The sequence below is a fragment of the Chrysemys picta genome, chromosome 4 (genome assembly GCF_011386835.1).
Source record: "Chrysemys picta bellii isolate R12L10 chromosome 4, ASM1138683v2, whole genome shotgun sequence".
NCBI classification, from domain to species: Eukaryota; Metazoa; Chordata; order Testudines; family Emydidae; genus Chrysemys; species Chrysemys picta.
Window position 1 is genome coordinate 145,912,960 of NC_088794.1, and position 16,563 is coordinate 145,929,522.

Below are 16,563 nucleotides of genomic sequence, written 5' to 3' on the forward strand. Positions count from 1 at the left end.
GACATGGTTGAGCTTAGTCGGCTCATTCTTACCTGGTGCGCCTTTCACCTTTATTGCATCCCACTGTTGTTTTGTCTTATGCTCAGCCTTTGCTCCAAAGAGCTTAGCCTTTGCTCCAAAGAGTTTATAGTCTCTCTGTTATAGGTTTTTATAATGCTTAGCACAACAAGGTGGAGGCCTCAAGGACTGCAAAATAAATATTTTTAAGCCAGAACTGCTTTTGAATCCCCTCCACAAAACACCAAAATCCAATCTAGCAGTCCTTCGCCGTGACAGCACGCACGCAGGGAGTCTACTAGGTTCATTTGGATATTCGAATTCTACAGCAGGAAAACATCACGCTGTCTCTAGAAGAGGTGCTGGAATGTTGCCTGTGTTTGACCGTGATTGACTATGAGTGTTCCAATGCGTCATAATTAAGGATTACAAGTTCACCCTTTTTCTAATGCTTGATTTAGGGAGCCAAACACATTCATTGTTAAGAGGGGGGTTTAAAATTGAACTAGAAGCTACAGCAACAAGGGCAATTGTGAGGATTCGGAACCAGACAGCTGACACTATTAAATGTGAAAGTTTCACACAAACTAATAGTTAGCGGTCTTGCAATGGAACCAGGAAAGTATTTATTGTCTATCAGACTTCACAGCCACAGACCCAGAAGCCCAAGCAGGTCTTCACCCTAGCAATGCAGCATGCTGACCCTGGTCATTTCAGCAACAAGATTTTTCCATTATTTCTGCTCAGTCTGCTGTTCACACAACCACACAAAAAGATTGAGCAACTGACAAAAAAGTGCTTTGTTAACCTTTCCGTGACTGAATGATCCTATTGTTAAACAGCAATCTATGAAATGAGTAACTGACAGCAAACCTCTACAGAAAGAGGGATGTCCCAGCTATCTGAAGTACTAAAGAAGATCTGACCCACCTACCTACCAAGCTACTTTCATAGAATCATAGAATCATAGATTATAGGACTGGAAGGGACCTCGAGAGGTCATCGAGTCCAGTCCCCTGCCCGCATGGCAGGACCAAATACTGTCTAGACCATCCCTGATAGACATTTATCTAACCTACTCTTAAATATCTCCAGAGACGGAGATTCCACAACCTCCCTAGGCAATTTATTCCAGTGTTTAACCACCCTGACAGTTAGGAACTTTTTCCTAATGTCCAACCTAGACCTCCCTTGGAGAGACACAAAACTTTAAAAAGAGTGATTAAGAATACTTTTAGATGAGGAAATCACAATTATTAACGGATTGTGTGGCATATTAGACATGGTTTACTGAACCAACACGCAGTTTAAAGAAATTATTTACCCCACAAATAGATTATATTTAAGTAGCAAAGAGATTTGGGTTTCCCTTAGAAGAAGGAAAACGGGATTACTGCATTAACAAGTAAGTCACTGCAAACAGCATATACTGAGACAGCAAGCGACTGTTTCACAAATCACCATAACACAGCAGTCATTTGCAAAACAGTCTCTGCTTTAACCCCATTTTCAGACTCAACTTTTGAAACATTCACCTTTTGGGCTGACAGTTCTCTTGGACCAGGAGATTACAGATAAAAATTCCTTCTGTCGTTTGAATTATCAGAGGTGAGAACACAAAGTTCTCCAAGTTTCTCTAAAAGAAAGTGGTTAGAAATTCTGGAACACACCCAGAGTTCAAAACCCATCAGGAACAAACAATTCTCATTTACTAATGTCTTTGCTAAGTTTAAGACGTGTTTAGATTTCAGATATGGACTACTTGAAGAAAGCATACTCAGCATAAGCAGGAAAAGTCTCCCTCAGCCAGCAGGTGAACCTTAGTCAGATGCACTGCATAAACACGCACAATGGGATTATTGAAATAGGAATTTAAATCGCCGATGGAGAAACCTGTAAACTCTGCCAGCAACATCATTCTAGAATTTTTTTCCCCTACCCTCTAGTCCACACACTTCCCCTGCCCACACAAACCTAGGAAGTTAAAAGCAAAAATAACCATGTTGATGCCATTTTAAAGTGGCACCCTATAATCACAATTCAGGAAATACAAAAGTTAGTGTTCCAGGAACAGAGTAAACTTGTCCAGGCTGCATTATGTACTACTCCCTATACCCATTTTTCTTGTTAAGCATATAAATAGTTCTACTCTGAGTAATGCCAATGTAAAAATGGGACCTTAATCAACAGATCAGTTTCCTGTAGGACTCATTGTCAACTAAAATAAGATGAGTTTTACTACTTTTTAACTCCTGAACATACTGCAGAGCCACACAGCAGACAAACTGAGTTGAATTCTATTCTGCCTCATGTATTAGCATATTTGTTAATTAAATTCCGATTGTTGGATCAAATGTTGTCCTCTGTTACACTATGAAACCTGTTTAAAGAAATCGTACAGATATAAGAGCAGAATTTGGACCACAATCTTTTTTGCTGACAATACGGTATACGCCAGAAAAGATATTTTGGCCTTCTCATCCCAGATTGAATTTGCACAGCTGGCAGTCAGGGAAAGACTCTTTACTTGGAAACTGAGCAAGTGTCTCTCTCAAGGATTTCCATATCAAACGCGAACTCTAGAGTTCCGTTTTTCCATAGTATAACTGCCCTTTCATTTTGCATATACTATACAACATATAAGACTGTGGTACTTAGACACCAAGGTGATAGAAGCCTTAGGCTATATAATGCAACAGAGTTAAAGCTCTTGGAACTCTGAATTTTCCATATCCTGACCTTTGATTTAAATGTGCCAATAGAGTAAAACGTTTCCAAAGTTTAGGGAAATTCCCAAAATGAAGATTTATTCCCACAATGCTAGCTGAAACCAAGTTACACCTCTTACATATCTGACAGGATACATTATATGCAAAATACAGTATGTTTAACTTTGTGCAGCAACATTCGCTTTGGAATTTCCCAGTTCATGTTTCACTGCTCATCATGATCATTTTGTTTCCCTAATGAAAGGTGGGAGTGGGAGAAGGGAAATCAATACAGGGCGCGTAAACTCATTGGCCTAGGCCAGGGGTCCCCAACGCGGTGCGCCTGCGTACTGGCCAGCAGACGAGCATCCGCCAAAATGCCACCGAGAAGCAGCGTCATCCAGAGGGAGTGCAAGCTCTGGGAGGGAGTTTGGGTGCAGGAGGGGGCTCCGGGCTGGGGCAGAGTGTTGGGGTGCAGGAAGGTGTTTGGGGTGCTGGCTCCAGGAGGCGGATTGGAGATGGGGTGCAGAAAGGGGCTCAGGGCTGGGGCAGGCGTGCGGGAGGGGTTCAGGATGCGGGCTCCTGCCGGGCAGCACTTATCTCGGGCGGCTCCTGGCTGGTGGTGCAGCAAGACTAAGGCAGGCTCCCTCCCTGCCCCGGCCCCAAGTTGCTCCCAGAAGCAGCCAATACACCCCTGCGACTCCTGGGGGCGGGGGACGCATGTGGCTCCACGCACTACTCCTGCCTGCAAGCACCACCCCCGCAATTCCCATTGGCCACAGTTCCACATTCCCAGCCAACGCGAGCTGCAGGGGCAGTGCTTGCAGGCAGGGGCAGCATGCGGAGACCCTTGCCTGCCCCCCCCCCAGGGGCCACAGGGACGTGCTGGCCACTTCCAGGAGTGGCATGGGGCTGGAGCAGGCAGGCAGGGAGCCTGCCTTAGCCCCACTGTGCCGCCGAACTTTTAGCGGCCGGAGATCACAATAGACTGGCAGAGGCTCCATAACTGACTGGTTGATCCTGATCTACGGCTTGGTGACAACAGAACTAGAGTTTCCAGAACTGGGAGATGCTCCTTCAGACTTGCTTTTTATTTTCTTCCCTACTTTCCAAGTTCAGGCAGTGTCACCGAGGAGTCCTTCCCCGCCAACTATCAGGTCCCACCAAAAGAACAAGCAGTTTACACTTTGGACTTTGAGAAATAATGTTTCCCCTGCAGCCTGACCTGTTGAGCATCCATTTCATATCTGAATGTCAACTACTTACAATACTAACAGGGAGAAAGTAGCATAGTCCTTCCTATCACACCTCAGAATTGATGCGGCACATTCCCGACAGGTATTTGTACAGACACTTGATGCCACCGGACATGGTCCTCCCACTGAGTTTAAGAGAAATCCTCTATGCTTCAAAAGGGATATACTGGCAGTAGCAGTATGCGCTTTCAAACCAGTAGAAACTTCATGGGGAAAGGAGCCAGAGACAATCAGCCCCTCAGAATTACCCTCCGCTTCCCCCAGTGGCAAAGAGCAGCCCACCTTGGCCCCTGGTGTGCAGCCGGAAAACTGCTGGGCTCAGGGGATCCCTAGATGCCAGAATGACCTTTAGGGGCCACTGGCAGCTGGCAAAATTTAAAGTCGCCCCAATGGTGCTCTAAAGTATGCCGGGGGTCTGGGATCATGGAGGCACAAGAGATGCCTTATCCCCCTCCTCCACGGCTGTGAGTCTGTAAGTGTACCAGTGCATAGGTGCCACACAAACAGCAGGACAAAAACAAGTTTCTTGATAAGATTGAGTCAGAACCACTGTCTGGCACTAAGATAATATGACTTGCTTACAAGGAAGCTGAGTTTTATAGCAATAACAAAATAATGTTTGAAATGGCTTTGGGGAGGACAGACAAGGGAGAACATCATCTGCTTTTCAGGAGCAGGACTGACCTCTAGCCACTGAAGCAGTAGAGATCTCTAACGGGTGATTATGGGCAGAAGAGTGGTTATTTAAAGACAGTCACTTTCAGGAACTCATCTTCAGTTTCAGATCCCATTTTGGTTTCCAACTGCCAGCCCTGCAAACTCAAAACACCCTTCTACTGAGGGTAGACTGAGCATATTTGATCTGGAAGCCACCGGAATTCAACAGCTAAAATGGAACCACAGGGTCCTAAAGGGTGCCACGATAGCATAACCATACTTGGATCCTTCTGGCACTCTGAAAATACAGCACAAGGACTTCGGGGACAGTTCAATTCCTGCTGATTCAAGTTTTTGCTCACTGGATGATGTCTGAAGAGGACTCCCTTCTTTTCAAACTTTTCTTCTGGCTTTAAACTCTGAAGCAAAGGGGTTAGGAGACAAATGCCTCAGCCAGTGATCAACGATTAATCCAACAGTCAAATTATCAACTAATGACATTTTTAGTTCTCTTATCAATCAGTCAAAACCTAGCCGAACCATGGAGCTATCCCAGAATACCTTTGCCTCGTATGATTGCGGAGTCATCTTCCTTGGCACCTAAGCAGTCACAAACAGATTCTGACTGCGCTCAAACCTTCTTGCGAGCAATGGAATGCTGCTGATATTCTTCCAGATGTTTGCGTATGAGAGCAGGCAAAAGCACACTGCTCTGGGAAAAAAAGGGCCAGAGCATTCCTTAACTGAGTGATAGGAGTGTCAAAAGATATAGTTACTATCACTTTCTAAATGCTCAACAACTTCCTTCCTATGTTCTTGCATAAATGCAGTAGACACGTTACTGTGCAATGCACAAGATTGACCTACACTGGTGTGTCACTCCCCAAGACAAGCGTCCTGGTATTGTGCCCAGAATCTCCCAGCTGGTCTTTAAGAAAAGAAAAGTTGTTTTCTAGTCACTCCTGTCCTCCAAATTATTATTATTGCAGCAGCACCTAGGAGCCCCAATCAAGGACCAGGGGCCCATTGTGCTAGGCACTGTACAAACACAACAAAAAGATAGTCCCTGCCCAAAGAATCATAGCAATGTAGGGCTGGAATGGATCTTGAGAAGTCATCTAGTCCAGCCCCCGGCACTGAGGCAGGAAGAATTATACCCAGACTATCCTGACAGGTGTTTGTCCAACCTGTTCTTAAAAACCTCTAATGATGCAGATTCTACAACCTCCATTTGTAACCTGTTCCAGTGCTTAAGGATGCTTATAGCTAAAAAGCTTTTCCTAATATCTAACCTTGCTAAAAGATTAAGCAGATTACTCCCGGTCCTACCTTCAGTGGGCATGGAGAACAATTGATCAGCACGCTATATATAACAGCCTTTAACATACTTGAAGACATATTTGGTCTTCCTCTCAGCCTTCTTTTCTCAAGACTAAACATGCCTCCTTTTAAAAAATAAATAAATAAAACACCACCTCTCCTCATAGGTCAGGTTCTCAAAACATTTCATCATTTTTGTCTCTCTCTTCTGGACTTTCTCCAGTTTGTTCACATCTTTGAAAGGTATGTCTGCACTACACGTCTGTCGGCAGCATGTGGTGTACATACCCGTGTAGCCCCCCCAGCACGGGTATCAATAGCAGAGTAACCGAGAGGCCGACTTGTGCATGTAAAGAGATGCCAGAAGGGTGTGGGTACGTAAGGTAATACGTACCCCACACAGCTCTCTATTTGCTCAAGCCTTACCTCCCATGTCTACAGCGCTATTTTTAGCCACAGTAGTGTCCCACTGCCAGAGCCTTTCCCTCCAGTAGGAAAAGACTCTGGTCACAGGCAAAGGCTCTGGCAAGCAGTTTGTCGCTACCTCCCCCTGCCAGAGCCTTTCCGCTCTGCAGAGAAAAGCTCCAGCAGTGGGGAGCTGCTGAAGCCTTTCACTGCTGGGGTGTCTTTCACGGACACATGTAGCTACACATCACAATGTCGATACAGCTTGCTTTTCACTGTAACGTAGATGTAGCCTAAGTGTAAGCTTTCAAAGGTCTTACAATCCAAGGAAAGAGACAATGGATAGACAGACAGGGAGTACCTCTGCTCTGATGCCACTGTAAACCAACATTCAATTGTACAAGAAATGCTGAAAAACTTGTAGGAGTTTTGGAAACAAGAGGCCAAGAAATCCAAAATACATGCATAATTGTATTTCTATTGATCTAACCTATGAAAAGGCTTATGAATGTAGCTTGTAAGTAACTTACTCAAGTTGCTTCCAGAAAGCCACCAAGAAACAATCCAGTCCTCAAGAGAGCCAGTTCACATTCATTGCATGGGGGAAAGCAGCATGAATCCTGGGTGCATATATACCTAGTTGAAAGGACCTCATTTCCCAACTGTCCTTAGAAATTATATGGGTGTTCCAGAGGCTTCTAAGTCAAGCTTTGTTTTCTTTGGGTTAGCGGACATACATTCAATGGCCTGAATATCCACAGATTCGCCTTCTCAACCCATCCACTTCGTTAATATGTACAATCCAGAACAGAAAGGAGCTGAAGTTCCTGAAAGATTGAGGAAAAACACAAACCCAGCTTCCTCACAGTGATGCAAAAGTTTTTTTCCTCCTGCTAATAGCCCACCTTAATCAATTAGTCTCATTAGAGTTGGTATGGCAACCCCCATTTTTTCATGGAGTGTGTGTGTACACATATATCTTCCTACTGTATTTTCCACTGCATGCATCTGATGAAGTGGGCTTTAGCCCACGAAAGCTTATGCTCAAATACATTTGTTAGTCTCTAAGGTGCCACAAGTACTCCTGTTCTTTTTGCGGATACAGACTAACACAGCTACCACTCTGAGACTAGGTTCTGTAATATCCGCAACACCTGTATACTTTAAGGAGAGTATTTGGGCAGGGGGGAGGGGTGGAAATCACGAGACATTTCACAGGGATATTTTAAAATGGATTTTCTAAAGAAAAATAGTGGGTTGCTGATTCTGAGGGATGGGTGTTGACAATGTAGGCATTACAAATGAATCCAAATAATCCTGTTCAGAGTAGATCTGGATACAGGGTGTCTAGAACCCTGGAGACTGGTGTCCACTAATGCTCCTAAGATGAAGCTGCACCAGTGGTACCAGTGGTGGGAAGTTTAAAGAAAAAAGTATGGTGTAGACCAAGTTTCAGATTATTAAGTTATCCCTGGGAAGAGCCCATTGGAAAGCGTCATCACGACTGACAACTAGAAATGCCACTGCTTGATTTACTGTTATTTACCAACCCTAACAAAGTTTATTGGAAAATCCTGCTGGCATGTCAATGAAAGCAAGGGTGTTAACTGTAAATGCTGCTGGAGGACATTGTTATAGGTAAAAGGGATTAACACCACAATAAGAAGTGTGGCTTGAAAGCATTACAAGTTTATAAACATATTACAACCTACAGAAGGAAACATGCACAGTGACCCACAAAATGACCTACAAAGAAAAACACAGGGTTTGTCTCATTTGTCTTTCATAGTCTTTAGAAGTCTTCTGTGGGAAAAAGACTTCACGTGCTTCTCTCCTCTTTCCCCCACAATATCAGGGATTCAGATCTTAGCCCTCTAGGATAAGCAGGGCAGAGATAGAGAACTGCAGAATTATGAGGTTTATGACATCACAGATAGCAAGGAAGTGATTTATAATTAAACTGTTTAAAACTTCAAAAGCTAACCACCACACATAAGACCCCAACCCACCACAAATAAGGGCTGAGGTAGCTCCCAGTCTATTTCCCTGGGTACTCCAAAAAAGACCACAAGCAAAGACTGGGAAGACTTGATATTTCTCAGGTATAAAAACAAGCAGAAAAGAAACCTTCCAGACTTTCCACACACCCACCACAAAGCAACTCCAAATACCTCCCTTTGTGTGGCACCTTAACGGAAATTACAAATATCAAAATCCTACACTTAAGGTTCAGAAGGAGCAATAAAAGGACCAGGAGGTTTAAAGTTAATTTTAATAGACACATAATACCTATATTATTAACAACTTAGATCACCAGAACCTCTTCCCACACACCTATTCTCTCCCCACCGCCCCCTTTGTATTCCAGTGACCTTGGGCAAAAATAGACTAGTCATTCCTCTTTGTAGTTTCACTTTCTGTTATTCCACACACTAACAGGATGCTGCAATGTTTGGGTGGAGAACACTACAAGGGAGAGTAATTCCTTCAGTAACAGAGGGTCTCCATTTAAGATTTTATTAATGCTGTACTTGTCGAAACAAGCTTTTACAAAGCCTAACACCTATCTTTAGGGCCTCAGTTGACCTGACAGTGTCCCTTTAAGCTCATTTATAAAGATTTATGTATTCATTCAAATATAATCTAATTAAATCACAGCACTCCTGAGCACAGCCAGTAGCAGTGAAGCAATTATTCTGCTGGCCAGTGTTCATGTGCAAAGAATCCAACACAGAAGTTACTTCTAGTTCCCCAGTGAAGCAAACTCACAATAGAGGAATTAGAGGTAAGATACAGGCAGGAGCACTTCCTGTCTTTGTTTTAAGCAGGGCCAGGATCTCATCTGCCACTCCACTTCCCCAACCCAAAACTGATTCTTAATTTTGCATGGAGAAGCACAAGGTGATTTCAATGTAGCATGTGTCATTCATTCAACCTAGACCAACCGGAAACAAGACAATCACCGCGTGTTTCAGCAGGAAGGGGACGGGCGGAGAGACAGGGGAATAAATCTATCTATCTTTTGAAACCATACTCTACAGCAGGGGTCGGCAACCTTTCAGAAGTGGTGCGCTGAGTCTTCATTTAGTCACTCTAATTTAAGGTTTCGCGTGCCAGTAATACATTTTAACGTTTTTAGAAGGTCTCTTTCTCTAAGTCTATAATATATAACTAAACTATTGTTTTATGTAAAGTAAATAAGGTTTTAAAACGTTTAAGAAGCTTCATTTAAAATTAAATTAAAATGCAGAGCCCCCCAGACCGGTGGCCAGGACCCGGGCAGTGAGAGTGCCACTGAAAATCAGCTCGCGTACCAAAGGTTGCCTACCCCTGCTGTACAGTCTGGTGGTTAGGGCACTGGCCTGGGATGTGGGAGTCCCAGATTCAAGTCTCTGCTCTGCCTGAATCAGAGTGATCTAGGATGGAAAAAACTCTCCTCTGAATCCTACTTTCTATCAACTTGTGCATTTTAATGTGGCCGAGAACTATTTCTAAGAAGACAGTGCTAGTCTGAAAGAAAAGATTTATTTCTGCCGGATGCTGTTTTTACAGCAATCAAACAAGCACGTAGAAGCATGAAAATGCTGTCAAACATGATCTTCGTGTAATTTCTGCCCTCCCTCTCACCACACCGGCACAATTTAACACAATCAACACTTAGTTTGTAAGTTCTTTGGGGCAGGAACAATCTTTGTTCGGGTTTGTACAGTGCCTTGCACAATGGAGTCCCATTCTACAACTGGGGGAGGGATAGCTTAGTGGTTTGAGCAGTGAGTGGCCTGCTAAACCCAGCATTGTGAGTTCAATCCTTGAGGGGGGCCATTTAGGGAACTGGGGTAAAAATCTGTCTGAGGATTGGTCCTGCTTTGAGCAGGGGGTTGGACTAGATGACCTTCTGAGGTCCCTTCCAATCCTGATATTTTATGATTCTATGAATACAAATTAATAGCAAAGTTTGATTTGTGTGGAGCAGATATTTAGATCAGCAATTCACAGTCTTACTGGTCTCAACCATCGCACTGTTAAGTCAGAAACATTTATTTTTAGGGCCCCATTCACCTGGTGGGCATGTGACTTTACAGAGACCCTCAAAAATTATACCATACTGTTAGTTTTTAAACAGCTCAGTTCTGCTACTTTTTGCCACTACCTGAGCAAAAGTTAAGAGCCAAAACATATAAACAGATTTCCCTTAATATTTATGATAACGCTTTGGATATATCACATGCAGGAGTATGATTTTACTTGATTTGCTAAATATTTACTACTGTATTATCTGCCCCACAACTGGAGCTACAAGCACCCTGATGGAGTGAAAAGTTGCCAGATTTCAATGTAACAGCTTTATATTTCTCATCTATCCTCCTTTGGAATATTTTATAAGTTTCTACATTGTATGTATGTTAACTATTTAACTTCTTTGCCAGTGTAAAAGTTTCACTCTTCAGCTTTCTCCAGCACAGAAACAGTCTTACATTTAAAGCAGAGACCTAAACAGAACTTTTCCCACACAGTCACTGAACTCCGTAAAGAATTGCCGTTTCTAAAAAGCTTTATTAAGCACCAATTATTGTATGGTAACCAGGTTTGAGCAGTGATTCAAGTATTTTGACCTATGATCATCTAATCTCAGAAATAGGTGGAGTAAGGAATGATGTTAAAAAAAAAAAAGCTGTTATATAGTTAACTGAATAATCACACTGTGTATGCAGGCTTGAGCAAGTCTTGCCCTTCCCTTCCAATAATTTTAACAAAACTTAGCCTGCCTAGCTGCATTATCTGCACATTTCTTAATTGTTTGTGTGGCGTGGGGGGAAAGGAGGAGGGGGAAGGATAAAATTGAGGATTTCTTTATTTAACATTTCTTCCCTCCTCACCTTTTAAGCAGAGTTTAAAGCAGATTTTAAAGACTGACTAGACAGTTAAGTTAAAAAAAAAAAAGGTATATTAAAAGTATTGTCTAGTTAAATCCTCAGGTCATTTTCATGCAAACCCAACCTTTCCTCACCATGAGTTATATGCAAAAGCTATATTTGAATCATAGCACACAAAAAGCAACGTAAGCATAAAATGTAACAGCAAAAATGTGGTAAAGCGAGTTATACAGCCTGCTCATGGATGGAAACGGCAACCAAATTTAGGCACAGGAGCTCTACAAGGCAGATAATCACTTCCAACTCAAACCCACGTAATGTTAGGGATCTACTCTGAGAAAACTGGAACACAAACAAGATTTGAAGAAAGGTGTCGTGTACCAACCAAATCTTTTTTTTTTTATTTCATGTCAAACACTTAAGCTTTTTGAGCAACGTTTTTCTTGATCTGTTTCAAACATTTACTAAACTGAAAGGGGGGTATTCTTATACATAAATACAAAAGTTAAAAGCAATTAGAATGTGAAATGGCAACAATGTAGCCTATGGGGAAGGTGCTCTGATAACACAGTGATGGGTGGCATTACAAAATCCTAAGGAAAAAAAAAAAAAAACCCAGACAGATGCCCATCACACAGAGCTCAAGCACTTCAGACAAGATAAACAGTTAAGGACCTTAGTCTTACACAGCCCATTATAAATATTTTTATAAAGAAAAGTATATCACAAAACAGCCTGTACTCTGACCTCCCAATAGTCATTGCTGATCTCAAAATATGGAAAAGAAATGTAATTATATATTCTCCAGCCTAAAAGGCAAGTGCACTTTCATAATATATGCACTTTTCCTATACAATTACATATACATTATTCTAAAGAAAAAGCAGTAAGTATTTTTCTAAGGTACCCTACTGTCAGTTGATGTTAACTGATATTTCCCATTTGCTAGTACATACAGAGTATTCCGATATCACTATCAAGACAAAAATTACAACATAAAACCAACAACGTATGGGACAGAGTTAAGGTTGTTATACTGTAATGAAATTTTGTGCACAATAAGGTGTAAGATGTCCTTAACTCTTTATGTCCTTGCTTTTAAACAACTGAGTTAGTAAAAATGTTTTATAGGCAAGAGTATATTGTCACACAGCATCCCTAACTTATTTGCTTTTTTAAAAAATACCGAAGATATCCTCCTCAACCCCATCTTTCTTTTCCATTTTAAAAGTACTTCCCTGTGCAAAAAGAATAAAAATGAAATTGGATGCACCAGTCAGATTATTGTTGCATCTGAAGAAGTGGGGGTTTTAACCCACAAAAGCTTATACCCAAATAAATCTTAGTCTTTAAGGTTCCACCGGACTCCTCATTGTTTTTGTGGATACAGACTAACACAGCTACCCCTTCAGACTTGCATCTGAAGAAGTGAGGTTCTTACCCACGAAAGCTTATGCTCCCAGTACTTCTGTTAGTCTCAAAGGTGCCACAGGACCCTCTGTTGCTTTTTACAGATTCAGACTAACACGGCTACCCCTCTGATACTTGACAGCTACCCCTGTGATACTCAGATTATGAAAGTAGTTTGTACCTCTCCAGAGTTAATTATAATTAGTTATATTTCACTGTGCAGTACATTTTGCATTTCTCAACTTATTCAATGGAAACGGACTAGTCTATTTCACATATAGAGTCTAATTCAATAAGATTCTCAAAACTAGCAAAATGCTGCAGCACTTTGGTTGCTAGCACTGCAAGGGAATTATTTATTTTGTAAACGACGTATTAGTTAATCCATGGGATTTTTTTTTCAAAATTATGCAAATTCTTTTGAAATGAGTTTGGCACAAATCTGATTTAAGAGTGTCCTTTTAAAAACATTAAGTCTTAAATTGTTACAAAAAATTCAATTTACTTTGATTTTTTTTTTTTTTAATTCCATAGATATGCATTCCAGACTGCTTTGTTGGCTAATTGTTAAAGGAGGAGGGATTTTTAAAGTCATTGTTGTTGAAGACAATGAATTTCTCTTTTTCTGAGGGAATGTACGCTAAACTTTCTTCTGATGTTATGAAGAAACAACAGGCAGTTTATAAAGCTCTCCAAGATCATCAGTTCTTAAAGCAGAGTTTTATCAATGTTAGTGTAGTGACTAAACTATGATGAATTCTGTACATAGCATGCTTGTCGTACAGCTGTCACTGCAAATCAAGAGATGGACCCATTATAGAAAGAGTTATTTCCAAAATATACAGCAGAGTAGCTTTCTGTTTTTCTCAGACCTTTAAATATGCTTCCAGAACCTCTAACATCAAGTTTATTTTTAAATCTGTGATTCTGAAACTTTGTACTAGTTCACTAATTCCTAATTCAAAGTATCTTCTTAGAAAAATTACTTAAGGGTAGGTCTATACTTACCGCCGGACCTGGAGGTAAGCAATCGATCTTCCGGGATCGATCCCGGAAGTGCTCACCGTCGACACCGGTACTCCTGTGTCGGGGGAGCCTGCCTACTCAACGGGGGAGCCTGCCTACCGCGGGTCCAGAAGCGGCAAAGTTCGAACTAAGGTACTTCAACTTCAGCTACATTATTCACGTAGCTGAAGTTGCGTATCTTAGTTCGAAGTGGGGGGTTAGTGTGGACCAGGCCTAAGTGTACTATTGTTGAAGAATAAAAAGCTTTTTAGATTTCCTTATAATATTATGCATACAGCAAAACATAAGTGCAGAGTGTTTGCATTTTGAAGTCTAACTTTAAGGAGCAGCTAGCCAGCATGTTCTCCAAAACTTCCTATATTGTGCACCCCAATCGATGGCAGTGACACCTACTTGTAATAAATCATATGCTCATCAGTTTATCTGAAACTGAATTTAGTCAAATTACTGCTAGAGCCCCATAAAAGTAGTTCTTAGTTTAGGCTGGACATTCTTAAGCCTCAGTTTCCCCTTCCTTCCTTTACATAAGGAATTACAAAGGCAGAAAGTAACACACGCTCTTTCATTTAAAGTCACTCCTATACCTGGTGATTATGCAGCTTACTCCTGCAGTTTAAGTAGATGATCACATTTATTCCTTACATTAGTACAAGGAAGGTTTCCTTTCTCATATTAAATTTTGTTACTATAGCTGTTCTTGATATGAGGGAAAAACAACACGTTATCCACAGCCCTGGCATTCATAAGCAAGATGTCCATACTTGAACTAAATATTTACAAGGGAAGCAGGTAACATCTTTTAGGGAGATTCAGGGATCCAAGGAAACGTTTTCTTGAAACATGATGTTTGGGTCAGTCTAGTATTTTCCAAAGGCAAAAAGTCATCCCTAGCAAGGATGGTTTTGTAATAGCCAAAGACGACTGTGTCCAGAGGCCATAGGCGCTGAAACTAGGGGTGTGGCCGCACCCCCTGGCTTGAAGTGCTTTCCATCATATAAAGGGTTTACAGTTTGGTTCAAAGGCTCTCAGCATCCATGCTATATAAATTGTTCCAGCACCACTGGCAGAGGCAAGGAAATCTCTCCTTTTCTCCCCACACTCCCTTCATTTTCAACACTTTTAACACATTTTCAACAAGTTTTAAGGAGCAAGTTACTTTAAAATTAAGCTCCCCAAAAAAATCAGAACAGCAGCCTCTTCGGGCCTGAACATGTGAGGTGCTGAGCTCCCTCAACTCCCAAGCTACAGTGCATCTCACAGGCCCAGAGGGACTCTATTCTTGGGTGACTGGAAACTTTACATCCCCAATCTCTAGTACGAACAGCATCAGAGATCATAGCTAAGGCCCTGAAATAGCAACAGAGTACAAGACCACATGCCCAACACCAGGGTCCCCATACACCCAACCAGGGAGCGGGGGAACTAGTAAATACATCACTGAATCACACAGCAAAACCTCATGGCATCCCTAGAGGAACACCTAACCCACCCCCACCCTAAACCCCACAGCCCCGCTGAGAGAGCACCCCTCCTCCCAGTGCGACAGACAAGGGCAGGTCTGGAGCCAGACTTCGGGCCCCTCAGTCCCATGCCCCAACCCTTTACCCCCATAATCTTAGGGAATCCTCCCCTCATCCCACCAGGGGCCTCCCTTCTCCACAGGCGGGGCCTCCTCACATAACTATGAGGCTCCTTACACAGAGACTCTCCCCTTCACAGCCCACCCCCCATATCTCCTTCCCATGGGATAGCCCCCAATCCCCACACAGGGACCCCCACACCCCTTCCCCATAGGATCCGCACACTCACACAGCCCCAACACACACACACACACACACCCCTTCCCCATGGGATCCCCACACACAGAGCCCCCCACAAGGCCCCCCACACCCCTTCTCCATAGGATCCCCACTCAAACAGCCCCCCACAAGGCCCCCCACACCCCTTCCCCATAGGATCCCCACACTGCCCCACACCCCTTCCCCATGGGATCCACACACACACAGCCCTCCCACAGGATCCCCCAGATCCCTTCCCCATGGAATCCCCCCACACACACAACCCCACACTCACAGCCCCCCACAGGGCTCCCCCACACACCCCTTCCCCATGGGATTTCCCCCCCACACACACACACACACAGGGGCCCACACACCCACTCCAAGGGGATCCCTCTCCCGGGCACCCCCAGGGCAGATCCCTCCCATGCGCCCCTCCCCCAGAGGCTCAACCCACGGCAGGGGGTGGGAGCTGCCTCCCCCACACACCAGGGCTCCCCTCGCCCCGCCCCGCGGGATCCCCCCGCAGCCCGGCCCGAGCGGGGCAGGGTCCGTCCCCCCGCCGGGGCCTAGCCGGGGCGGGCGCTGCGCGTGCGGCTGCCCGGGCGAGCCCGGCCGGCGGCTCCCGCCAGCCCCGCGGCACCGGGCGGGGAGCGGAGCGGAGCGGGCCGGCCACTCACCCTGCGGCGGGCCCGAGCGGAGCCGCGAAACCCGCAGCGGCGGCCGGAGGAGGCGGAGCAGCCGGGCCGGTCCGTGCGCGGCGGCGGAGGCTGCCTGGCAGGAAGGGGAGCGCGGGGCGGGGAGGAGGAGGCGGCACCGGCACGTCCACGGCGTCTGCCGGCCCCCTCCCGCCGCCCGTTAAAGGCGCAGGGCTGCCGGGCCGGGGGCACCGCCTGCCCCGAGAGCCGCCGCCTGGGACCAGGCCCGCCGGGATCCGGATCCTCCTCCCGGGGCCCCGCCCGCGGGGATTCCCCCCGACACCCTGAGGGGACCCCCCAGCCTGAGACCCCCCCCACCGGGATTCCCCCCGACACGCCCCCACGGGGACCCCCAGCCTGAGACCCCCCCCACCGGGATTCCCCCCCGACACGCCCCCCCGGGGACCCCCAGCCTGAGACACCCCCCCCACACG

General features: G+C 44.5%; 1 protein-coding gene across 36 annotated transcripts in view; it reads right to left on the bottom strand.

The window, feature by feature from the left end:
* The window catches only part of KTN1 (kinectin 1), a 109,919-nt gene extending 93,668 nt beyond the window's left edge, over nt 1–16,251 (bottom strand). For 22 of the 36 annotated variants that reach the window (XM_065593855.1, XM_065593858.1, XM_065593882.1 and 19 more), the window contains exon 1: nt 16,112–16,251. The gene's annotated coding sequence lies outside the window, so the exon portion shown is untranslated. The remainder of the gene's footprint in view (nt 1–16,111) is intronic. The other 14 variants (XM_065593874.1, XM_065593881.1, XM_065593887.1 and 11 more) reach the window with 3 other exon arrangements.
* Between the last annotated feature and the right edge of the window lie 312 nt (nt 16,252–16,563).